Source organism: Oxyura jamaicensis, chromosome 8, assembly GCF_011077185.1.
Source record: "Oxyura jamaicensis isolate SHBP4307 breed ruddy duck chromosome 8, BPBGC_Ojam_1.0, whole genome shotgun sequence".
In the NCBI taxonomy this organism is placed as follows: Eukaryota; Metazoa; Chordata; class Aves; order Anseriformes; family Anatidae; genus Oxyura; species Oxyura jamaicensis.
The window spans coordinates 24,569,788-24,595,480 of record NC_048900.1 but is presented as its reverse complement, the minus strand read 5'-3'; the positions used below and the strand labels follow the sequence as shown (position 1 = coordinate 24,595,480).

The 25,693-nt window shown below is 36.0% G+C and overlaps 1 protein-coding gene across 8 annotated transcripts in view; it reads left to right on the top strand.

Annotated features, from left to right (window-relative positions):
- The window catches only part of BEND5 (BEN domain containing 5), a 921,457-nt gene that overhangs the window by 263,520 nt on the left and 632,244 nt on the right, over positions 1-25,693 (top strand). The gene's annotated exons all lie outside the window — the stretch shown is intronic.

Here is a 25,693-nt window from a genome sequence, read left to right as displayed (position 1 = left end):
TCAGCAGTGTATTTGCAAGATATTACTCAGCATTGAGTAAACTGTACATTCCTGTCTGGTCTTCTCTTTTGTAAGGCTTTTAGAAAACATAATGGATACAGTTTTGAACACATTTTCATAACAGTGTTTTAAAAATGTATTAGTCCAGTAAAATCCCTTTTTCTGTTATTGTCTTGATATATTTTTCTAAAGCATTGCCCTAATATTAGATTGTCCTAATTCTTCTCTATTTACATCCATTCATCCTTCTTATACAATATAATATTATTGACATTAATGAAGTTACTGCTAATTTATGCCATAGTAAGAAAGGAATCAAGCTCATTATATCTGGTATCACAGTTCATGAGAGAATCAGTTAATTGCATTCCGTTAGTAATTAACGTAGAGGAATATGAAATAGTAATGTTTTGTAAACCACACATTTAATAGCCCTTAGTCTCAGTGGCTATAGGGCTGTAAGTGACAGAAAAACAAAGGCCTCCATGTATAAATTAAATTTTTACTGTTAAAAACACTGACAGAATTTTTGAATACTGTTGTACATGGTCACTGAGTATGTGGCATTGATGCCGAACTACAGATATTTCTCTGGCATTTAGCTTAATGATTAAAATGAATTATTGTTCCATTTCTTCTGTTTTATTGCAATGTAGGTTATTTATTATTTTTGTCTTTTTTTTTTTTTCCAGTACTTGAGCTATTTTTTAAAAACTCATTTTTCTGTAAAACCTCATCCAGTGAGCTGTGTGTATCGCAGTGGGTTGCAGTCGCTGGGTTCAGTTTCCCAGAACACCATGTAGACCTAGAGTAGTTTCAGAAGGTTCAGTGCTACAGGTAGCAGGATGTAGCAAGAGGCTCAATTATAACTACACACCAGCTCCACTGGAGGCAGAGATTGAGTGACCCAGCAGGAAGAAATCCTAATGATAAAGTCAAGAGAGTTCAGGTTAAGAAATCTTTCAATTTAAATCAAGCAGTATGAGTTCTGTTCTGCTCGGAGTGGGTTAGAAGCTTCCCACTTAGAGCTGGAGCCTGAAAACACAGGTACACAAGGTAAACAAATGCTGGTGCTGTTTTTCCCCTTGGTCTGTAGGCCTAACACCTACAGCTTCTCCATGTAGGCAAAGAACTTTACATTTAAAATTCCATTTGTATATCTGTTAAATTCATTAAGTCACATCTATTCCTTCATTTTATTCTGTCTGCTTGCACATGGATTTTAACTGGGTTTTGATGATACTGGGTTTGATGGCGCTGTGGAAGACATGAGTTTCATTTGCCAGAACATGAAGATTTTGAAAATGAGTCTTCCAAAAATGTGGTTTTGCTGTTTAGAAAGACATGTCTGGGAGACTCTTTGAGATTTTCTTTTTGTGTGCTCATGTTTTCAGTTAATTTCATCTGAGAACATAACTTTGTGTCTATTTTGGAACAGGTATGCTTCCAAGCTCCCCAATTCATTTGATGCTGAGATGCAGCTATCAGCCCTAGAGCCATTCCCTTATCTGTGCTTTTCTTAGTCTTTCTAAGCAGTTTCTTCACTGATGCACAAAATAAAACAACATACATTTAGTGTATGTTGAGAACTGACTTAGCCCTCAATAGATGATAGAGTTTTAAAATACAGTGTATAAAGCCTATCTGCAAAATTGAAATTGTCTTGCAAAATTAGCATTTTAATGCCAGTTATTTCTTAGTGGAGACCATGTAGAAGTTCTTTGAATCTTAGAATACATTTAAAAATAAAAGTTTTCCTGTAGAATAATCAAGTCCAAATCAATCATGAGGAAACAAGTTAACCTATTAGTCCTAGTTTCATTTACTGGAGAGTGTTTGAGTAAAATATCCTGGAACTGACATTACCTCTGTTATCTCTTGGTGATTTTCTAATGAACTGTCTTACATGGAAAGTTTGGAAACACAGCCTGTGTCAAATTGTCTACCATGATAACTAATTCTGGAATCATTTTGGTTATTACAACTGTTTTCAGGAGCTTACAGTGGTGATGGATCATGACTGTGACATGTTTGAAATAAGGGTACTCAGCTTGGAGAATTCTCATTTGGGAAACAGCCTTAATTCACAACTATAGGCCCTTTCTCCAGTGTCCCACTTCATTGACAGTGGATGGGGCTCGGCCAAGAATGAAAAGAGATGTCTGAATATTGACTTGGGCCTGACACTTCACAGGTAGCACTCATAGTTGAAGTAATACTGCACCCAGTGTATTTCCTCCCCACTTCGTGGCTTCACAATTCATTGCTACCATAAAATCAGGCAAGAAGTGCATATTTAAAGTGTTGCCTTTTTTTTTTTTTTTTACCAACTAATTTTAATCTTTGACTTTGAATGACAGTTTATTTGTAAATTAAGAATAAGTGTGAGTAAGAAGAAATGGATAGCCCAGGTGATAGGTAACAGACACAGTCTTTCATTTGTAGCTTGCCAGTTCAAATTTGGCTCGGGTCTGTATTGACAGAAATTCATTATCATCTGATGGTTGTTTGGGAGTCTGTGTGAAAGGAACTGATGGTATTCACATAAAAAAAAAAAAAAAAAAAAAAAAAAAAAAAAAAAAAAAAAAAAAAAACAACAACAACAAAAAAAACAAAACCTGTCACAATTACATTCTTTTTGGCAGCTTCAGTGAGCATGAGGATGAACTTCCCTCTGACATCTTAAAGCAGTCTTTCCAGATTAGGCTTGAGGCAAATTGGCAGGACTATGTGGAAATTTGCAGACACTCTCCAAGTTTTCTCTATCCTTTGTCTAATCAAAGGACCTTAAGCCTACAAATGAAAAGAAACAGAAGTGTCTTCTACATGGTCTCTAACTTTTGCTTTTTCAGGTGCCCAATATGCAATTGGTGCCCTCTGATTGCTAGGGAATACCAAACATCCACAGCAGCTTTAACTGGATAATGTGGGTGAGCCACTCTCCTTTTAAAAATGTTTATCTCAGAGATTTGCCCTTGGGCACATGTAAGTCTGCCAGACAGAAACACAGGGGAGTTATTTTTGTCCCTTAACCTTGACTACAGTTTGGCAAAATGAACTGCCAAAAGCCAACAAACTCCCAGAATCCTGTAGCAAAGGTACAGACCAAATCTCTCAGCAAAGCATTTTCTGAGCTTGGTGATATTTAACTTAATTGGGAAAGTGCAATATGTCAGTATGTACTTTTCCCACCCCCTATTCTGTCTCTTTTTGAGGCAGTCATACCATTTCATTTCAGCAATACAGAAACCTTCAACCAGTAAAGGATGTGCCAGCCAAAAAACATCACTGCCAACAATTATATGCTAGATGTGTGTGGGCAATAACATATGCACTTAAAAGGACTGAAAAAGAAGGTATGCATAGTTCTTAACATTTTATCTTGAGTTTCAGTGTCTCCCTAAAATTAGAATTAATTTCAGACACCGAAAAACCTCCCGGAACAGAACATGTAGGAGCCCTGTGATGAACCAGGAGATTATAAGACCACATTTTTTTCTGCTACAAGGACGTGCATAAACAAAACTGTCTTCATTACTCCTTTAAATAAGTAATGCTTCCAGTATTCTTCAGACATTGATTATCTGACCAGTTGTTAATGGACAAAGCTAGTATGCCTTATCGTATTTTTCTTTTATTTGTACTTGAAATATCTAATAACCTGAACATATGTCAAAACACACGTAGGTACAAGAAGTAGGATTTCAGTGGTGACTGGAGTGTGACATGACTCATCTCCAACATATAAAAAATAGACAAGCTGTATTATAAAGAAAGATTTAATGCAAAAACTGTAGAAAACTGGAGAAACGTTGTATAGGCTTGTACACTTTTATATGCTTGTACAGGAATTAAGGTAAGGAGATTGAGAAGGTTATTGCCTTTGATCTACTGAGGTAATTTCCATTGTATTTTTAAGAATATATTTCACCCTTAGTCCAGCATTATCTGGATTCACTATTGTCTGTTGGAAGTCAAATTCAGGTCAATTTTTATTTTGGCTAAGATGTAGTTTAAATATATTTCTACTCTTCAGTAGCTTCCACCTCAGCTTGCTTAAGATATTTGACAGAGTAGTAGCTCTTCAAATTAGTGCTCAGAATAGGATAGGGGGGACAAAACATTGCATTTGTATTTTATGCAAATAAATGAAATCTTATTGCATACACCTATATACTTCTTGGCTTGGCTTTTGTGAGTTATGTGGCTTTCTAATTTGTAGGAACTATTGTACACTATGCTCATTGAAGAAGGCAGTTTATTAGCTTGGAATTACTTATAGAAAGAATGCAAAGTTTTTTATACATTGTCTATCTGGTCCACACACTGAAAAAATCCTTCTCAAGGCTGGATTGGGGTATACTATGTATTCATTAAAAACAAAGGATACTCAGTGGATTGCTGTGTACATCTTTTACCATCTATTTTCATAAAAGGTGACTAGCCTTGGCACAGGTGCACAGAAGGTCAGGGAAGAAAAGAACAAACATACCAGAAAAGCTTTGTTTGTTTATTCCAGTAAAGTGAATCCTGAAAAAGGTTAAGATTTGCCTTATAAATATATCATAGGATTGATGTCCAAGAGGGAAAATTGGCATCAAACTAAAAACAAATGGGTTACACTGTCAACGAGCAAATTTAGACTGTAAATTAGAAGTATTTCTGAATACTAGAAGAGAAAGATTTGAAGCAGACATTCAATAGTAGCTGAATTCCAATTCATTTTTAGTTTGAGACAATTCTGAAATGTATTAAACGATATGCTTATTCTTCAGAAATGTAATTTAACATGACGCAGGAAGGCTTTTCTAGTCAGAAGGCCTATAAACCCAAATTGGGAGGGTGGTGACTGGTTTCTGACTCCTATTGTAGCTGAACAGCTTGAACAAGAGGCTATTAGTTTTTGTAGTATGGGTCTTTCACACTAGAATATGAAATATCTTTGGAAAAAATGCTTAAGATCACACCCTAGTCATGACACAAAATAAAGAGGTTTCTGACAGCATCAGTTCTGTGAGCAGCAGCAGCATTTGCTGTCTTGTTCTGAGTGTGGGTGTGCTTGGGTTTCCCAGCTGCCTGGGAGCAGCTCTGAGTATGGTCTCCATTAGGGGCATCAGAGGTCCTAAGATCAGTCCATCTGCAGGCTTGAGAGAAGCTGTTGGCCATTTAGTCACTGCTGAGGGCTAGGTATAGTCATGGCCATTCGCTCTGTCTTTTCCTCTGCCTATACTGTTGTAATCAAAGAAATACTGGGTTATTTTTACAGAGCATCTATTTGCTTGGTTTTAGCTCTGGCTTTAATGCCAGAGTCATTTTTAGCTACACACATAGCAAAGAATTCAAATTAATAATCAGGTAATAATCAGCATTCAAATGCTATGTAATTATCTATAATGTTTAAGGGTTTAGCATGTGCTGTAAATGTTTTTATTTTTAAATGTGATTTTTTGTTGTTGTTGTGTAAAATAACTGTTCTCTTGATTTTAGTTTTTCTGATTTATTTATTTATTTATGCTTCTTGAATACTGTTAGTATATACAAAACTGAGATTTTACATCTTACATTTTCTTGTATTCTACAGTTATGCCATATGTTTGTAAAAGTAAAGCTTACCTTTGGAACTTATAGCAATATTGCAGAAATTAATAAATTTCATATATGGCTTACTATTGCAGCTGTATATTACAAACAAATTATATTCAGATTGTCTCTATATTACTGTTGGTTGAAAGAAATGTTATTGCCCAAGATTTTACAAATTATGCAATTTATTCTGTTACTACTTTAACTGCAGCAACAAATACCTTCCTTGAGCATTAGTTTGAAAGTCATGGTCTATGAGGCTGTTTAATATTATTCATGAGCAACACTGATCATCAGTCACATAACTGCGAGTTATTGATAAATATCCAAACCTGTAAATAAAAAGTGCCTACTGTTCTACTCTGCTGTGTTTGATTGGAGACGCATTTCCCCAGAAGATTGTATACTTGATTTTACACTACTGGATCAGATGATTCAGTCACTTACAAGCTCACTAGTATTCCTTTGGGGAAAGCGAACAAATGTTTGAAAGTAGCTGTGGTAAAACAACAAATCTGTATCAATTTCAGCTTGGTGTTCATCAGAAAATGTTTGTGTCTCATTTTATGCAAAACTCCTTTTAATAATTGATTCTCATCAATTTATTATAGTGTTCTTTTATTTTTATTATTACCTAGATCCTTATTATCAGATTTGCATATGTTTAATCAGAAAATATATTTCTTGTTTGTTCTTAACTTTGTCTGAAAGTGTAAGACAAGTCACCATTTTGTACTTAGAAACAAGCAATCACACTTTTCAGTTCTTTCATGAATAAACCTTATGAAATCAATGAGTAGGTGCAAGAACATCTATTCAAATTACTTAATGTATGGTGTAGTGAATATTGGTTAATGACTATTGCAATGAGGTTTCCCACTCTGTGATTTATGCAGGAACTAGCTTAAAAAATTCTTGAGCAAAGCTTGAAACCTTATTTATATATATATATACATACATACATATATATATATATATATATATATATATATTTCTTGAGGTAAGGCTTAGATTTGGGGCTCTTGCTTATTTGTCAACACAAGCCCTTCTGCTAGTACTGATGGTATGGAAGTTTCTCATCTTTCTTGTCCCTGAAAGATGATACTCTGCTGGCTGAGTATGGTGAGGTGTGCCCATACCCCTAGTCCTGGGACAGGAGAGGGACAGCAGTGTTAGCTTGCAGGAGAGGTATGGGCCACTTAGCAGGGTCTGTTGCCCCCTTGTTGAGGTGGACATCCCCAGCAGCAAATGGAGCCCTAGAGCCCTCTAACTGTGCTACTTTGTCTTTACTGCCAAAGGATTTTTTATTTATTTTATTTTATTTTTATTTTTTAAATCTTGTCATTCTTGTATTTGAATATAGTTAGCTAAAAGTGTTGAATTCACTTTGTCTTATCTTATACTAACCACAAGGTCATGGGCAACATGACGTTAGCTAAGTTGATTCCTCATAGTCATGGCCAAATGCTTTACAATTCTGCAGTTAAACAAATCCAAGTACAGAATAAGGGAAGATTGTTCCCACACTTTCATTCCATGGGGACCCTTTAGTCCTTTGTCCTGCTGATTTCTATTTTGAAAATAAATTGGAAAAATCTTTTAGAAGAAAGACTTTAGAATATGAAGCCTTTGGGACTTTCCAGTTTGAGAGAAGCATAGTTTTATTTGCCTTTAAATAATAAAGTTTATTTTTTCTCTTTAAGTATTTATAACAAGTGAGACCGGGGTTTACAGTATGAAGTACAGAATTCCATTTTCCAGAATGTCCTATTACTTTTTAATTACTATATGCTTTTGAAAGTGATAATACAGAGTGCTTAATCATTCAGATTAATGAAATAATATTTGTAGAATAGGCAACTGCTTTTTATGAAGGTTGGTTTATATGTTATGTATCTGACTAACAGCTGTGCATCTCATGGCTAACCTTCTATTCTGCAAATTAAAGAAGAAAATAAAAACTGGAGTAACAAAATATACATTCTTCTGAATTTTCACAATGGAGCTTTTCTCATTGTCTTTTTTTTTTTTTTAAAAAAGAAAAAACTCTTCCAGTATTAAACACAGTTTTCATGACGTTGTTTTTTTATTTTTATTTATTTATATATTTTTATTTTTTTTTTATTTTTTTATTTTTTGTCTTAACCTGGCAGTCTCAAAACACTTGATTAATTTTAATTAAATTTTTATATTACCTTAAAAAGTGACTTTTGAAAAATGTTGTTTGGGGAATACTGTAACCAAGAGGTCATTTCACAAGATTATTACTACTCTGAAGTGCTGCTGAGATTTGTCTTTCATTTCCTCTACCTTTGGTTGAAACGTAAGATTTGAAATGAACTGATTTGAAATGTCAGAAATCAAAATAAGTTACAGGACCCAGCAAGTTCAAAAATAAAATAATTTATTTGCAATCTCAAAAAATATTATAGTGAGTCACTTTTGAAAGGAATATTATACTGAAAGGCACAAAGCACTTAGCTGAATTAGGATTTTTTGGTATCAATGCAAGAAGTAGCTTTGCTGAGAAACAGATGTGTAAATCTGTCTTGTTTTCCCAGTAGGCAGTTGCTGTTAAAATGATGCCCCAAAATACTAAGAATAAAATAGGTGAATCCTGGATCCAAGTGAGTTCCTCACACAATTAGCATATAGACTGACTGTCTCTCCCTCTCTCCTTTGGGGAGAGAAGTTGCAAAGGAAGAACAGCAGTCTGGATTAGGAGTGCTCTATTAACTTACCTTTTTTTGCTAGTCTCTTATTCTGGCATGGACTCTGAAATGCATTTCCTGATCTGTATATTGCTTCTCAAATAGTGAGCTCAGAATCCCAGGTGCAGTTTCTCTATAAAGCCAGTAACTGTGCAGCAAATGCTAACTTAGTATGATCAAAAAGAATCACTTGTGACTCATCAGTATTTTAACACAAAGGTGATTATTGATGAGATGTTCTTAAAGTTCTTGGCTAGTCATTTAAAACTTATTTTACACATATCCATTCCTGACTGGGCCCCAAAATGTTTGTTTTTATTGACGTCTTTAGCCAAACACTAATCTTTTATTGTTCTGATGCTGTGGAGGTGGTGGCAGTGTGTGTGTTAAGTTTTAAAACTGTCATTGAAGATATAAAGGAAACCATGTTAATGTTAGTGTGAGTGTTGATTTAGCCCACTCCTGTTCCCTCTGCTTGGACTCCTGGGCAAGTTCATAATTATTACCTTTTAGGCTAAAAAGTAATAAATGATTTTGTTACCATTTTAGTGGAGGCTTCATCTTTTCAAAAAATGTAATGCCTTACTGTATTACTCCCCTCCCCCCCCCGTAAGGAGAGACGTGCCAGGAGGCACCCAACAATGGGGTTTTGACCTCAACCTGATGTTTGGTGTCTCCGTTTAGCTCTTTGCTCTTGCTTAACTCTGATTTTGATGGAAGTTGCAAGGCGGGAGTTGCTAGCTCAGAGATACTATATCTACTTGCTCCCTGCCCTGTTGCAAGTCAGGGCCTGCCCCTGTGCTGGCATTGCTGTGCGGGCTACAGGCTGCATATCCCCGATTTAAAACCAGATGTAGTTTTCATTAGTGCTTTTCAGACAGAATACCTTGAAGATGTTCTAGCCCTCAGTCCTGAGTTCATGAATTAAATGGTCTTCTGAAAGCCTAGTCCTAATTTTTCAAATGTTTGTCCTTTATCAAAAAATACCACCTCGATTAGCATTTGGCTCAAAAGGGACCCAGGACTTGAAGGTAAGATGAACAGTGTGATTCAGACAGCACACTGTGAGTGCTGTGCGTGGAGGCTTTCACAGTGCCTGCCTGCAGTAGGGAGAAGAGCCTCGCTGCAGAGAGAACAGATGCATTTCAGAGTCGCCCGCCAAAGGGAGTATATTATGCTCCCTTTTTAAACTTTCCCAAACACACACCATCTGTTTCACACTAGATACTTATAGGGTTTGATCAAATTAGAAGTCATGCTGAAAGGGAAAACTAAGGTTAGCATGGACAGCTTTCTTAAAGCTACAGAAGTTGTGGCTCTGTTGCATTAAACCTTGAGTATTATGCTTAGTAAATGGGATGAAACATTGCAGGCTACTGACATTGTCATATGCATGTGTTCAGTATAGGATCAATCAAAGTAATATTAGTAAATGTAAAATTCAGAAAATATTCTATATGGTGAGAAAAGAAAAGTGGTGGAAATTGTGAATGGCTGATAAAAATGAGATAAAATATTGAACTAGATGTTGAAGGGTTCAGAGTAGCTAGTCTATGCCTGACTGCAATAACTTCTGAAAACGCTGGAGTTCAAAGTCTTCCTTCTGGCAAAGGAAGGTAGGACCTAGTCTCAGAATTCATTCTAAGGAAGTCACCTAGCAATGGTATGACAGTGATGTGAAACTGAAACTAGCAGAGGAATGTCAATGTAGTGCAATTGAATAAGGGTAGTTTTTGTAGTCGGAAAGAAGGGTATGGGAAGGGAGCAGAGGCTTACAAGGTTTAGTCAGGCAACAGTCTTATGCTTGTTTCATTTCTGAGGCTCTGATTTGCAAAGCTAGTAATTGTCTTGTTCAGCATTACCAAGTGTGGCTTCCATAGCTAAAGCCATGAGACTCCAGGGAAACGCCATCACTTCTGAATATAAATGCTTAGTATCAGTGGTTGCATTTAAGGTGTCATATCTTAAGAGCTGCATGGCTTTAGCCAAATCCAAAGTGAGCTTCCTTCCCGTCCTTAACCTTGGTCAGTGTTCCCTGGCAGGGGCTGGATACCAACACACAAACTGTGTGGGGAAAATAAAGTTTTGCCTCAGTTGACACTCAAGCTGCTGTGGTCCTATAACCACTGAAAAAGCCCTATTGGCATTTGGAACCAGCACAGTTGCCCTAAAAATTTAGGGCTAAGCTGTTAGTAGCGTACAAGATGTGGTAAAAGTCATCTCTTCTTCCTGAGACAAAACAGTATAAAACCTGAGCTGAAACTGAAGAAAGCATTATCAAAAACTTTGCTTTTGCTGTGTTAAGATTGTTTTAGTTAAATCTCAGGCATAATCACAAAGAACATATGTCACAAATTATCTTGTTTTGAAGTGTTGTTTGGTTTATCTGAGACAATTCTAAAATAGAACTATAGACACATAAAACACTTCTAAAATAATGCCAAAACACCATGGAAAAGGCTGTGTTGAGGAACATTTCCAAGCCATCTAGCAGCAGGAAGTTGAGGATTTCTTTCTGTTTTGAGCATCCAAGATCCAGTCATCTCAAAAACAGTTACCTTGCATCAAAATGAAGTTTCTTCTTGTATGACGGTCCTATGGTTGAGTAAACTGCCAGATGTAGGTGCTTATTTAAAACAAATCTCAGAACTCTGATTGTCCATTACTGCTCATTATAACCATTCATGTAATGCGTATTTCAGTAAAATAAGAATTTAAGATACACTTTTAAATCATAAATGTTTATATTGGCCCTTTGGGCAAGTGGGACGGAGCTGATAGGGCAAATTTGTAATAATACTTTGAGTTGTTACTCCAGTAGAATGTTGCTTGCTTCTTTATTTGCCCTCTGTGTCTCTCCTCCCTCCTACCCCCCTAGCCTTCCCCCAAGTAAAAATAGTCCTAAGACATCTTGCAATAATTTTAATTATGTATGTAGAACTTTTCAACTTAAAAGCAGAAACTCTAACTTGAAGGAGATTGTTCTGTTCACTGCACTTGTGAAACCAGTAGTCATTGCAATTTCCACGTGATATCTTGATTACATTCCTTTAGATGACAGTATTTTTCTAAAAATGAGTTTCCTTTTAAAAGATAATTTCAGAAGTCTACACTGACATTCTACATAAGTGGAATGTGATATTGTCAAACCAGATAATCTGTATCGTAAGGTCATCACAGTATCTGCACCAAAGGACTTCCAAAGCAATTGCTGTGGTTATTCCTGAGCTATGGGCTAAGGGGATTTAGATGAGTAATGTTGCCAGGATATTCATTGCTGATCAGAAATTAATTTCAGATCTTCAGGTCCATGGCACATTTTGTAGTTTCACATAGGTATGATCTATAATATATAAATACCATAGCGATATGGTGGAAGAGGAATTGGTGAAAGAACAGCACACATCTGTCAAAATTTTTATCTTTACCTTGAATTATTTTTGTTTTAACCTTTCCTTTAATCTACAAGCTTCTTGCTTGAGGCAAAACAGTCTGCCTTACAAAACCATCTGCCTGGTTTCAAGACTTTAATATCAACGGACAGACCTAGAATAAGGCGCTATGTAGCAATAGACAATTTGACAGAAGCTTTGACAAATGGGAAGTAAATTACAACATAAATAACATACCATTGAGTGGAGTAATATACTAATTATATTCCTGATGACTGAGAGACAACTAAAAAGGAAGTCAAAGTCACCAGTCACTCTTGTTGGGAGATGCCTTGAGAACTCGGTGGGGGTTGGTCTATTCTCCCATGTGCCTGGTGACAGGACGAGGGGGAATGGGTTAAAGTTGCGCCAGGGGAGGTTTAGGTTGGATATTAGGAAGAACTTCTTTACTGAACGGGTTGTTAGTCACTGGAATAGGCTGCCCAGGGAAGTGGTTGAGTCACCACCCCTGGAGGTCTTTAAAAGACGTTTAGATGTAGAGCTTAGGGATATGGTTTAGTGGAGGACTTGTTAGTGTTAGGTCAGAGGTTGGACTCGGTGATCTTGGAGGTCTCTTCCAACCTAGACTATTCTGTGATTCTGTGAACTCCATCATATGTTCTGGAAGTTTGAACTTTAAAGCTTTAAGGAACAAAACCAGAGATGGTTACCCAGCTAAAACTTTGTCTTTAACATTTGCATACACTTCAGACAAACTAAATGAATGGAGAAAAAAGTTAGTTCTATGTCAGGTTGCAGTACCTGTGTAGTATGTCAAGCAAAGTCCCACTGTTGATATTGTTGGTTGTCTTTTTTATGGTACTAGAAAACATATTGACTAGCTGGTGCAGCATTAGCAGCTAGACCTTAAATTTAGTACAAAATATAGCACATTTTCTTAACTTTTTTTTTTTTTTTTTGGTAGGTCTGAGTAGTGACTGTGTGATCTAGAATCCATTTCTGAACAGTAGGGAAGAAAATACTGTGATGGCAAAATTTACATATTGTTACCAGAGCTAAACTTTAGACAAAGTGCATCTTTAGTGAGGTCAAACACATGGGTTAGCATGAGATATTATGTTACCACTGGCAAATTCAGTAAGACATTACAAATAGCTGCTACTAGATGGGAATTGTCTGAAACAAGAAATGTTAAAATAAAGATTGCAATACAAATGTAAACAGAGTATATCTATAACATTCAGCTAATCTATGCTTTGTTGTTGGACAAGTCTTTTGTTGTGTTTGTACAGCACCTTGCACAATGAGGTCTTAGTTGATAATAGGAGTGTCTAAGTACATGCACATATTGGTAAGCATTTCTATTCCTAGCTGAGCAAATTTAACTAAGAATGATTTCTTCAGAAATGCAATATTGAGTGAACAGACCATGAAATCTGTCACTAGGCTTTTTTCTATAATCTATCAGGTTTTATGTGCTGTTCCTATAGTACTAGGCTTAGCTGTAATGTCTCACAGGGGCACTTTGCAAAGATACACCCTGTTTTTATTTGCAATTAGAGCTGTTGTCACTCTCCTTAAATAATGCATTTCATAATTTAAAGCAGACAGGGAAAACTAGACAAACATGAACTTAAGTGTATCTCTACAACACTCCTGTATGGAATTTTAAAATGATGGTATTGTTGTTACTTTCATTGCTAAATCAATGTTCCAAATACAGTAATCAAATTTAAGATAGGGGTTGCCAAAAGAGTTTTCACTGAAAATTGCAATGTTTGACATTATGGGCTTGTTTATAACCTACCAAGCAGCTGACAAAACAACAACAAAAAAATGCATATTTTTATAATACTTTCCAAATATGATGTATTTGCCAGATCTGTAAATCTGGCAAGCCATTCCCATTAGTTTAAGAGAAGATAGTGATGGATTAAAATGGACAGAGAACAAAGCCTCTTAAGTATAGCTCCAGTCACTATGGAATATAGGTCCTTACCTACAGGTCACTAGGGACAAGGAGATTTCTTGCACTGTTTTCATAGAGAACAAAAATCCAAGGATTTTTGAGAAAGTACAAATCTGGATGTAAACAGTTTGAAGAGCTTCTTGCCTGGCTTGATGGTAATTCCAGGTACAAGCTTCTCTTTGATGGAAGAGAATATAAAAACCAGCATTATTAGAATATGAATAAAATATCAGAGTGTAGGCTCTTTTCGTCAGTTGACAGGTGTCTCATCTTTGTTAAAAATAATTTGAATGATATTTAAATATATATTTTCTAATGAGTCAGGGTCCAAATTTGTAATTTTTATCTGACCCGCACTTTCATGGTCAATGTTTAGTAAAGTTAAATAGATTTATCTATTATTATTATTATTATTTTATTTTAACTTGCAAAAGTATTCAATACTTGGCGTGGAACTTGTTTTGTAAGGTTCTGTGAAATATATTGAACTGATCAGGGTTCCCTTAGGGCAACATTTCAAATACTCTTTTGAAAAACATTCATGCCAGCAGGCAGATTGCATGTATTTAAGTTCACCTAATTTTTTGTTTTCCTTCCTTAGTCCCTTGGATCTTAGAGTTTCAGTCAGTGAAAAATGTGGTCTAGGTCTCTCTTATAGTGATCATTGTAAGTGCTTTCCATCGACTTCAGCTGGAGTTAGGTTGAGCTGCATTTACCTATTTTGCAAACAGTTATATACTCAGTGATATTTCTTGTACTTACCTAAATGGATTAGTTAATATAGTAAGAACTCCCTGAAGTCCTATTCCTTAAAGTAATGTATTCTGACCTGTTGAAGCATATTCTCACCTTTTCAACAATCAGAGCAGTTTAATTAGACAAATGAGTGTAAGTGCCTTCAAGAGTCAAAAAACATACCTGAGACAGAATTTCCGGAAACTTCCTTCTGAAGTCAGAGAACATGACACAGTAACAGCTAAGAAATAGGGATGTGGAAAAGGAACTTAGGCTTCAATTCCATATTGGACAAAAACGTGTGCTTTATTATCATACAAAAAATAGTGCCTTGCTAACAAACCTAAATCACAGTATATGGGAGTTAGAAATATCTGTCTGTTAGTCAAGATTTTTAATGTACTTTCCTTTCATTTTTTTAAAGTTAGTATGATCACATTGTTCATATCTGTTCTGGAAATAGTATTCCCATGCAGATAGGCATTTTTCTGCCATGGAACATACTCAAGAATCAGTTCATTTCCATTGCCCTTCATCCTGTCATCGTGCTGCTAACTGCTGTGGCCTCTCATTAAACAAACCTGGCATCTGCGGGCTCCAGGTGTTGATCTCTGGGAAGAATTTTTCTTACCGTAACATATGGACTTCAGCATCCTTGTCTGCTTTATTTCCTCATTTTTGTCTTTATCAACTTGTTTGCAAGATGCTGATACTGATACTGAATCAGTTTTTGCTGTGCATTATCTAAATCTGAATGTAACCTCAAGAAAGTAGATGCTGGTGGCATCTGAGAGTTGCTAGACAGTCTTATAGGTAATGTATAGAAAGAAGAATAGACAAAAAAGCTGTCCTGCTGATCTGAGTATCAAACAATTATAGTCCAACTAATATGCTGCTATGTTAGTGAAGTAATAATACAAGAATATGGGAAACATGAAAAGTATTACCGGTTAAAGCTGAAACATTTTAGAGAGTAATTTTTCTAGAATAATTTGTTTTATGGAAAGTTTTTGCTGAGATCATGCTAATTCCTTTTTAACTGCTGTCATTACCACTACAGTGCTGTATTTTAACAACTCTCAGTTTTGTTACGGCTGTGAACCTTTCATAGTTTCTTTGTCCTTAGGATGTCAGACATGAAAGGGAGGCAGTGTCATGCTGTTCATGAATTCTAGGTGCCTTGATCCTTGATCACTTTGTTAAATCATTAGAGGGAGGTCCCTCTGGGAATTATCAAAAGTCTCTGAAGAGTCACTTATGAAAATGAATGTACATCTCGCATAACATATATCACTTCCAATTCTGTGTAGAGTCAGGCTTCTCTCTGAAATGTTTCCGAATGTTAATCAGTAATCAGGGCACAGAATGGCACATGCTGCTGGGCTTTGAAGCTATTCCTATCACATGATTTGTCACATCCTTAGTTACACTTTGCATGATTTTTATACATATCCTGTTAGTCTTTCTTGCTTAAGGACTTTAGGTTTCAGCAAAATACTCGACAGCACCCAACTGTTGGACATTCTTGAGAGTTTCACATCAGCAAAGTACAAGGTGCCACTTGACAGCTCCAATTGACTAGAGGATTTAGAAGTGGGTTGTACTACTTGTCTCTGTTGTAATGGCACTGCTGGGTAGCTTTTCAAAATGTCAATGTATATCTGTATTTCCCAGCCTGGATGCTGTTAGATTGTATGTACCCCAACAATTCTTCCCATTTGCTTGAGAGGAGAGATCCCAGTACCATATTCTGTGTTTTGTAGTGCTCCATAAAGCTGTGACCATGAGTGGGCAACTAGTTTCCTTATAATGTTGTGAATTTGCTTCTCTGAATGAAAATATATCATAAAAGTAGTATGCTAGGCCTGGCTGATATTTCTTGATGAGGTAATTTTTCCTGCAAAAGAGCAGGATTTTTTTTTTTTTTAAATGAATGTTTTCATGTACATAAAAGGAACTATCACCTTTTTCAAGAAAAGTTATTTAATTTCAATGAATGTTTTTTTAGCCTTATATATTTGGTTGCTCACTATCTGTAAAAATAAGCTTCTGGTACTTTTTTATACAAGTATACTTTGCAAGGCATGATGTGTATGTTATAAACTACTTAAGGAAAAAAATAAATCCCTTTAATATTAGGAGAGAAAAAAATAATTCCCTGTGTTCTAGTTATGGTAATTCATCTTGGTCAGATTCTTTGCATATATATTTTTTTTTTTTATTTGACCTCTAATTTAGAAAAAGTATCTAAGTATAAATTACAAATTATTCTGATTAGAAGTCCAGTGTTTCTGTATGTTTAGTTCCTATTCTGGAAATGAGAAAGGGAGTCATACAGTAACCAGAGAATCTAATAAGTGTTGGGGAGACTTTTCGCTCTGTCCACTGGCTATAGGGAATGAAAAGTGGAACCTCACTGAGAACTCTGCTGAACAAAATATTGTAATTAAGACTAGATTTTTAAGCATGTGTTACAAGAAGCAGAGTGAAATGGGATGAGCAAATGCAATTTTTACCCTTAAGTACTCTGAATATTCTTTTTCTCTCTCATTTCTTCCTTGGGGAGATCAGATGTTGTTTGGGGTTCTTAAACCCATAACTAGGAATGCAGCTATAGAAAGTAGAAAATAATACAGCACGATTATAAAAAGTTGGTGAGGTTAGGTGGGTGTTTATCCTCTTGCGAAACTTATTGTAGTATATATTAGCAGTACAAAATATCAGAATGTGATCCAGATTAGCAATAAAGCATTTATTTAAGAAATAAGTTCCGATTAAAATATAAATAAATAAAATAAAAATCTTTCTTGTGGTACTAATTCTATGTTGGAAAAATAAAATTTCAGCAATGTGTTTTGAAACTTGTTTCAGATTTTATGCTCATCTTTAATAACATGCAAGTGAAGAAGCAGTTGAGAATACCTGCTATAAATTAGTGTTTATGATGATTCTAATATAACTGAGAAATCAAATTAGTTTTTAGCAAAGTCTAAAGCAGATTTGCGCTGCATTTACAGCAATTATTTACTCTCACTCGCTGTGTGTGTATATGTACAGGGCTTCACAGTATTTCTAGTAAAAGAAACTGAACTTTTTATGACTAATACAACTGATTTTTGAAGTGAATTACCAATACCTTTACTTAAGTGGTGGTGTAAATATTACATGTTAAACAAATGGCTTTTTGGTCATATATAGGGTCAGGGTAAAATTAAAATAATGCATAAAAATTCCTAAATCTTTTGGACAAACTATTTTGAATGAATAACTAGATCTCTTCTAACCTCCAGAGTGTATCACAAATTTATACCTACAGTCAAAGCATCTGGAGAATTTCTAAAATATTTTAAGTCATTGTATAGCATGAACTGAATTTAGTGTCACTAAACTGATCTGATCTGATCTAGCATATTCTACATTATTCTGCTCCTCTTGCCCCTTTGGTAGGAAATCCCTCTGATAAGTTCCTCTCTGGTAAACCCCTGTAGGAGTGTAAAATAATATTATAGAAAGAGAAAATACAGAAACATCTGCAGTGGGGTTAGTTGAGCTCTTATTGAGGAGCACAATCACTTCATTTTTGTGCCAGGCTAGCCAGAAGCTGAAAAGGGAATGTGTGGTACCATTTCTTATCAGACTCAGATAAGGAGATTGCCTTCCACAGTTGGATAAGAGACATTTACTGAAGAAATTATTCTGTAAGGAAATAACTAATGGGAAACAGACCTACAGTGGACATAAGAAATATCTAAAGATGCTCTTGGGAAGAACTTTCAGCTATGCAATGCTAGCAGATACAATTATAGAGGATTGTGAAACCACATCTGCCAACTGAAATAACTGGCAGTGAACAAAAGATGATGAGTGAAAGAAAACCATTGGCATGGTTGTGAAATGTATTATCTAGTCATTTCCAGCATCTGTAACAGCAAGAGCATTCCTATTTTATTTGTGGAAGCACATGCAAGGTTCAAATCTCATGGTACAGAATGAATTTGTAAAGTTACAATATTTTCTTTTTCCAGTTTGCATTGCATCTCATAATATTGAAGAGAAAAAAAAATATCAGGTGTGTTTGTGTAGTGTCCAGAATCGCAAAGAAAGAATTGTATACTCTGGAACAGGTTTTTATTTATCTTTCATTCCCTGGAGTATATATTGAAGAATGATGACAGGTGCATAATTTTGTCACTGGATAAATCCAGCCTGACCCCGTCAAACCTCCAGCATCACTTTCTCTACTTGATGCTTTTTTTTTCTCTACTTGACTTTTTTTTTTTTTTTTTTTTTTTTTTTTTTTTTAAGAACAGTGTATGGAGAGGCAGACTAGCCAGAGGTGTGAAACGGGGAAAACAATTTAACTTGCTTGCAGACATGGTGACCTCCATACACAGTTGTATTGGACACAAGTAGCAAAGAACTATGGAAGGCCAAATCAATTCGTAAAGCAGCCAATATCTTCAAGTATGCGGCCACATCTCTGGGCACTCTGCCTGCAAATGAGTTTCTGTTAAGGTAACTACTTGCCACCAGAAGGTCAAGTTAAGTCTGGATTTAAACATGTTCTGATATCATAAGCAAATATGTGCTAGGAAAAGCAGGTTTTCCTTCAGTCTGGAGCTTAATCTGATGAGTATGTCTGTCCTTCACAGACAATGGAAACACATGAGCAAGCTTTCCTAAATTACAGACTAATCTACTTTCCAGTGACTCTAAAATATATTTCTGAAAGTACAAACAGCTGTCAACTCTGGACTAATTAAAATGTTAGGATTAACCTAAGGTGTGCTATTGTCCAAGCTTCTAGCAAGTGAGAAAGGCATAGCAGAAATAAAATGGCCATTTAACTGGTACTGCCCTAGAATGGAGTTCTTAAGTAAAATATCAGATGACTTTACATGACACACTTAACCTCTGAAAGCTTCTAACTGCTGCATGAGAAATCCATTCCTTAACTATAAGTAAAAGTAGTGGTTCACATTATCTGAAGTAATGATGTTCTTAGCAGGTGAAGTTCAAATCTGCTACTTCTGGTTTATAAAAGCAAATGTAATTTATAATGTGGCATTTTTTAGCAGCTGCAGTAGGTGAGGATTGCTTCACCCCTACAATATCCCTATGTAGTGATGTAATCTAGTGGACTGTTTATGCATATAAAATATATGCATATAACCACACATCAATTTATAAAAAGAAAACAGTGTTAAGGTAGCAAAATCATCTCTGTGAAAACAGGTTTAAGTCTGTTGGACAATCTCTATTTGGACACCTTTTTCCCTGTAAGCATAACACCAGACTTTTGATTTCTATATGGGCAATTCAGATGCATTTTTGTTTGGCTATCAGCATGGTGTTTCTGATGCAGGGACTGTTGGGTATCTAAATTCCCACCTCTGAGACAAAGGTTTGCAAAGGCTGACATTGCTAAGCCATCAGCTGCAAATTCAGTTCAGCTCTGTTACACAGTGGAGAGGATAGGCCCTTGAGGTCAATCTGTTCTCTTTATTCTACTTCTGGGTCAGCTTGTCTTTTTCCCTTCTTCCTTTTTTTCCTTTAATTTCTTAGATCTAATTCTTGTCTTCTGTCTTCAGAAGGCTTTCTCCTCCACAGTGCTTCATCATAAGGAAGAGAGAAATCAGAAGCACTGGAGGAAAAGCTTCTTGCTTATTTTCCAGATCAGCAACTGAACCTCAGCAGGAAAAAATGACAACTTCCACAAATCAGAACACAAATTTTTGTGGAGTTTAGTTGAGAAATTTTAACAAACTTGCACAGAGATGAGCAAACTGTGATTTTATGAGTTTGTAACCTGTCTAGAACTCATACAAGATCCATGGGAGAATTGCCGAATCTGAACATCCATTGTGGGAAGTTTTGTCTTAGATTGATAAATGTAAATCATTGAATCATTAATTTTAACAACTGAAAACCTCTCCTAGTGGGTAAAGATTCAAGAACCTTGAAAAGCAGGTGCTTTCAGTCATATCTTTAAATCAGCTAGTTTTGCAGCTACAGAGAACGAGCATACTATATGTTAAATCAATTTTTCTTTTCATTTGATGAAAATCCATTACCTGTTCAGAGTTTTTACACCTGCAATATGTAGTTATCACAGCTCACACTAAAACAAGATCTTTATATTTTTCTTTGAAAGTTGAAAAGTTTATTTTCTATCTTACAATTGTGCTTCATTGATAATATAATTGATTTCTGAGGAAAATTATGAGTAAAACAATGGTTTCAAATGAAGGCAAAGAACAAATGATATTCTTAAAAATGAAGAGCTTCCAAAAATAAATGCAAGAAAATACCAAAATCTGGGTTTTGTATAAACAAGCATTCTAACTAAAATTTTTCTTAAATTTTCCCATTAAGTGTAAGTGGGTCTATAAGTTCAGTGTGCTGATGTGCCTAGATGCATGTGGCAAAAAATAATTGGCTAATAACTTATTAGCATCTGCGGTGCATTTGGGAAAACTGGCAGCCATTCATTGTTGGTCTGAGGGGTGCTGTAAAACAAAGTGAAAATTTTATGTTATTTCTAGAAAGATGGGCAATTGAACCTCACTTTAAACTATTGTGTTATTACCACAATGGAACTATCAGTCAGCCAGACAGACATATTAACCAAGCAAGCCATAAATTCCACAAGATCTTGCAATTGTACTTTTCAGGTTTTTACTTTTAGCTTTCTTAAAAGCTATTGCACTTCCACTTGCATCTTCCCACATACATAAAAGCTCTGCCAGCTTTGACCTTCAAAGTGGACTTTTTCCAGTTGCTTTCTATCTCTTTCTGAAGTTACTGTGCATATCATTTGCACAGTGCAGCTATCATCAATCAAGCTCATGTCACTAAACACTGTTCCTATCTACTGCCCAGTGTCATCTTGGCACTGAAAGTTTCAAAAAATATATATTTGACTTCCACTGATCTGAGTTTTAAATCAATATTTAGAAAGAACCCCAGTACAAGTTAGCTGGTATTTCCATGGCATGAATGATTTTATCACCGCTAGCCACTCTTGCTGTTCAGCTCTTTAGGTTTGATAAGCATGTTGACAGGACTGCATGACCTATTAGGGAGACAGCTTGTGCATAACCCTTCATCACATTACCAGACCTGTTGCCATGACTTGTTTGGACTTCGGTTACTTGGCTAGTGTAGGAAGGTTATTGCAGACCCTCAGAATACTCAAAACAACTGTTCTCCTGTACCATGTTACATGACTACCAGCTTTTGGGAGCTTCTCACAAGAGGGAAATAGGATATATTGACATTAAAGCAGGAAAATGTACCCTACCAATATTGTCAGTCCTGGTGTGCATAGATCATACCCATCTAAAAAAAAAATCACGATATTGGCTGAAAAATTGTGAGACTGAAATACTGATAGTTCTATGATGAAAAAAGGGCCAATGCAAAGGGGAAAGTGGGAATAAGGAGGGCCCCCAAAGGGAGGTATAACTTCCAGGAAGGTAGGCCCATTGATGGGGTGTCTTCACCCCTGTTAATTTCCACCAGCTTCCAAACACCAAAACCTTTCCCTTATCTTGGATCTCTCCTCAAAATACCATTAGCTCCTTTTCTTTCTTCCTTAGTCTCTAAAAAGTGAGGACAGTTGGTAACAAATTCAGCTAATGCTAAGGGCTTAGCACCTAACTCAGTGCCAAGCGTGTATCCTTTCCCTGTAACTTTGCATATTAGAAACCATACTGTACTAAATGCCTATTTCCATCCCCAAATCTTCTATGCTGCCGTTGTCCTTCCTTCCTTACTGCTGCTGTGTAGTAGCTTACTGTTTAGAGCCTTTCACCTAAATATGGGAAATTTGACCTCGGTTTCTGTCTGACGGGATTCAAGATCTCATTCCTGGATGAGGTCTCTAATCTAGAGGCAATTTGGAAGAGACGAGAATAATCTTGCCTCTCAGAGCTTCTCAATTTTGCCATGAAGTGAGAGCAAATGTAGGCCTGACTGTAACCTTGTGTCTCTGTCTGGCCACTGTGCAGCAGAATGGCCTAGTTTCCAATGATTTTATCCTTATTAAATGGTTATTCGATGTAAAGTGCAAAGCAGTCTTTGGGAGCACAGACCACCATAATAGGTAAGTGCCAACCCAAAGACTAGCACTGAGATACTGCATTTCTCTTTTCTTCCCTCCTGCTTCTTTGAGCCAAATCCATTTCAGTAGGAAGAACCAAAAGAGCCTCCTATGCTACCCTCTAGCGTTAAGGGGTAATGTACTCTATGATGGGTGGGCTGAGGTCTCCTCAGAGAGGTAAGCTTTGGAGGCAAGTCTTGCACATTTTAGTGTGAACACTTCAGCTGCAGTGCCTTTCTTCAATTTTGTGAGGAAGAGCTTGTCTGGGGCTAAGAGGAGAGAATCCCAGCAAAATGGTCCTTATGCGATGTAATTTAGAGCTTGGGGACTGGCTTCTGGTCTTGGCTCATCCTCTCCCATTCTTTTCAGGGGTGGCAGTCAAAGTGTTTCATCTTATGTGCTGGCTAGTGGTGATGCTGGTCTTGAGCACCTCAAGCACTGGATAAGGCTATGCCTTTCCAGTAGGTTTTCCGTAGATCTGTAACACTTACTGCTTTTCTTTTTTCTTTTTCTTTTTTTTTTTTTTTTTCTAGTCTCATATTTATAATACAAATTTTGCTGCTGAAGAGAAAGTGTTGTGCAGCTGTGTTCTGTTACCCAGACACTCATTTGAGCCTTTCTGTATTAGAGTGTAAATTTGGAACACACATGCATAAGCAATAATGCATTAGTAATTACTTAATAACTTATTAGAGTCTAGCTTCTGTTGAGGCGCTGGGGAAAAGCTACAGCCAATTAGTTGTAAGAGGGCGGTGGAACAAAGTTAAACTTTAAATTATTGTTGGAAAGGTGAGCTGATAAACTTTAGACTAAACTAGTGTATTAGCACTACAATAGAACTATCAGCTCTGTATAAAACATTAGTATGACAAATTAGTGCTTTGATCGTGCTAGATATAACCATATTCATTTGTTTAATTAAACAATCTAGGCTTTTCTTGGTATGGGTCATTTTAAAAAATGTTAAAAATAAAATTAAACACATAATTAAGCTGACAAGAGATAAAGACCCTTGTGCAGCAAGTTGAAGGCAGTTAATTTATAAGGAGCTTGGTCCCTGAAGGCTGTGTAGTTTATTAAAGCTACTGAGGCAGAGATGTGATAAAATATTTTATGTAGTTCTTTAAAGGCTAAATTGCTCTGACACTTTTAAAGTCCATGGGATACAGTCAATTAGGATGTCTTGTTATCATGTTTTTTCCTCATAAAGTAATCTAAACAAAATCCATGGTTATACTGATAATTTCTTATAGTTGTGCAGTAACCTTTTTTCAAATATTTCACTGTGATACATGTAATGACCCTCTTCACCCACTCTGGTTGTGATAAAGCACATCGGAAATGTTGTGTCTGTCCCCACATGACTAGGTAGAGACAGCAGACTAACAAGAAGAGGGAGGTAAGTTGGAATTTCAGTCAAGATCTAAAAGCCATCTGGTCCTAAAGGTTCCCAGGTTCAGTCCTCCATAGATAATCTTAGACCTACCAAAGCAAATGCATGTGAAGGTGCTGTATGAGGGGAAAGAATGTCCTCCTTTAGATGCCTGGAGCTGGAAGAATATTGATTAGGTATTTTCCAATACTTTTGGTCTGGATTTGAAAATAAAGGGTGTTAAAATGCCTATAAGAAAATGTGTATTGGATAGTTTAGTTTCTTTTCATCAGCTGATGAGTCAATTTTACCAGCTAATGATCTGCTTTCTCTTAGGATTAGAAGAAATATGTGTGTTGGGTTAGAAATGAATTTTAAAAGGTAGTTGTGGTAATGCTTTTATTTTTGGCAAATGTTTGGTAAACTTTCTCTCTGATATTTCTGGGGATTGAAGGGGTTATTTTTCCTTTCCTTTCTAATGGGATATTTCTAATTTCTGTCACTGCTGCCTTTCAGCAATCTTATGTCAATTCTATCTTTTATCAAGATCAGAGGGGCAGGCAGCTACTAAACTTCTACTGGACTTCAAAGAGTTTTTTTTTTTAATTATTATTTATTTTTTTATTTTTATTATAACCCTCCACAAAATGAACAGGAAGAGGTGGAAAAAAAAAAGGATAACAAGCAATATTCTTGAGAAAAGGTAAGGCACTACAGCTATCAGAATGGGATTTAAACCCTTTAACCCTTTAAACCTGTTACTTATAAAATCTCCTTACTTTACACAGATGAAGATTTCCAAAGGATATTTCACTTCATAGAATAAATCAAGTAAAATCATTCCCCACCTTCTATACAACTGGTCATCTCACCTCCTGAAAAGATTTTTTTTCCTCATCTGATGAAGGTTCTCTGAATGCCAAGTCCTGTATTTGTCATACTGTGCAGTGTGATGGGGGCCCCGCCGCGCCCGCCCCGGGGCTCGATGGGGGTCTCCTGTTAAAATTTATTGAAGCATTTTCACATCCCCATAAATGTCTAAAAATACCCAACTTTAATATAAGTATATTTGCAAACATCTTTATAGAAATTTCTTGATCAAATAGAATTTTATCTGGATTCTGCAGTGTCTGTGGAGGTTTTAGAAGCATCACTTAAATCAAGCTTCTTGTGCTAGGTATTGTAAAGCTAATAACAAATTACCTGAGACTTAAATACACTACTGCTCAGTATTTGCTTCTTTCTCATGTTTTAGAGTGGGCCTATCAAGCACTGAAAAGAGAAAGAGATGCACAGATTTTCTACTAAACTTTTTTAGGGAAAAGAAGTCATGCAAATGGATTGACGATATTAATCGAGAGCTCCTGCCAGGCCTTATAGCCTGTCATACTCCAGATTTCGGAGATCTGTATTGCAGATCTTAAGGACAGCCTCAGATCACAGAAAAATAACTAGCAATGAGGGATTCCCAAATGAATTTTTGTTGTGTCTGCACATTCTTTAGCTTTCTGAACTTCTATTGCTTTTGACTGCAGGTCAGTTTTGATTTATCATTTCAACTATAGGTTCTATATGAACATAGAAGAAAAATTTGTATTCTTTTTATCTTATTTGAGCTTGATAGAGGGAAAAACTCCTTTTGACTGAAAGTTTCTCACTAGTTAATTATATTCAAGTACTCTGTGAGGTTGTATTCACTAACCCATAAACACAATATTTATGAAAAAGATGATTATACCATACTTAAAAAAGATGTATACAGGGTAAAAAAAATTTTATAAGTAAATTTTCCTTTTGTTTAGCACAGGAATTTTTAAAGCATTGGAT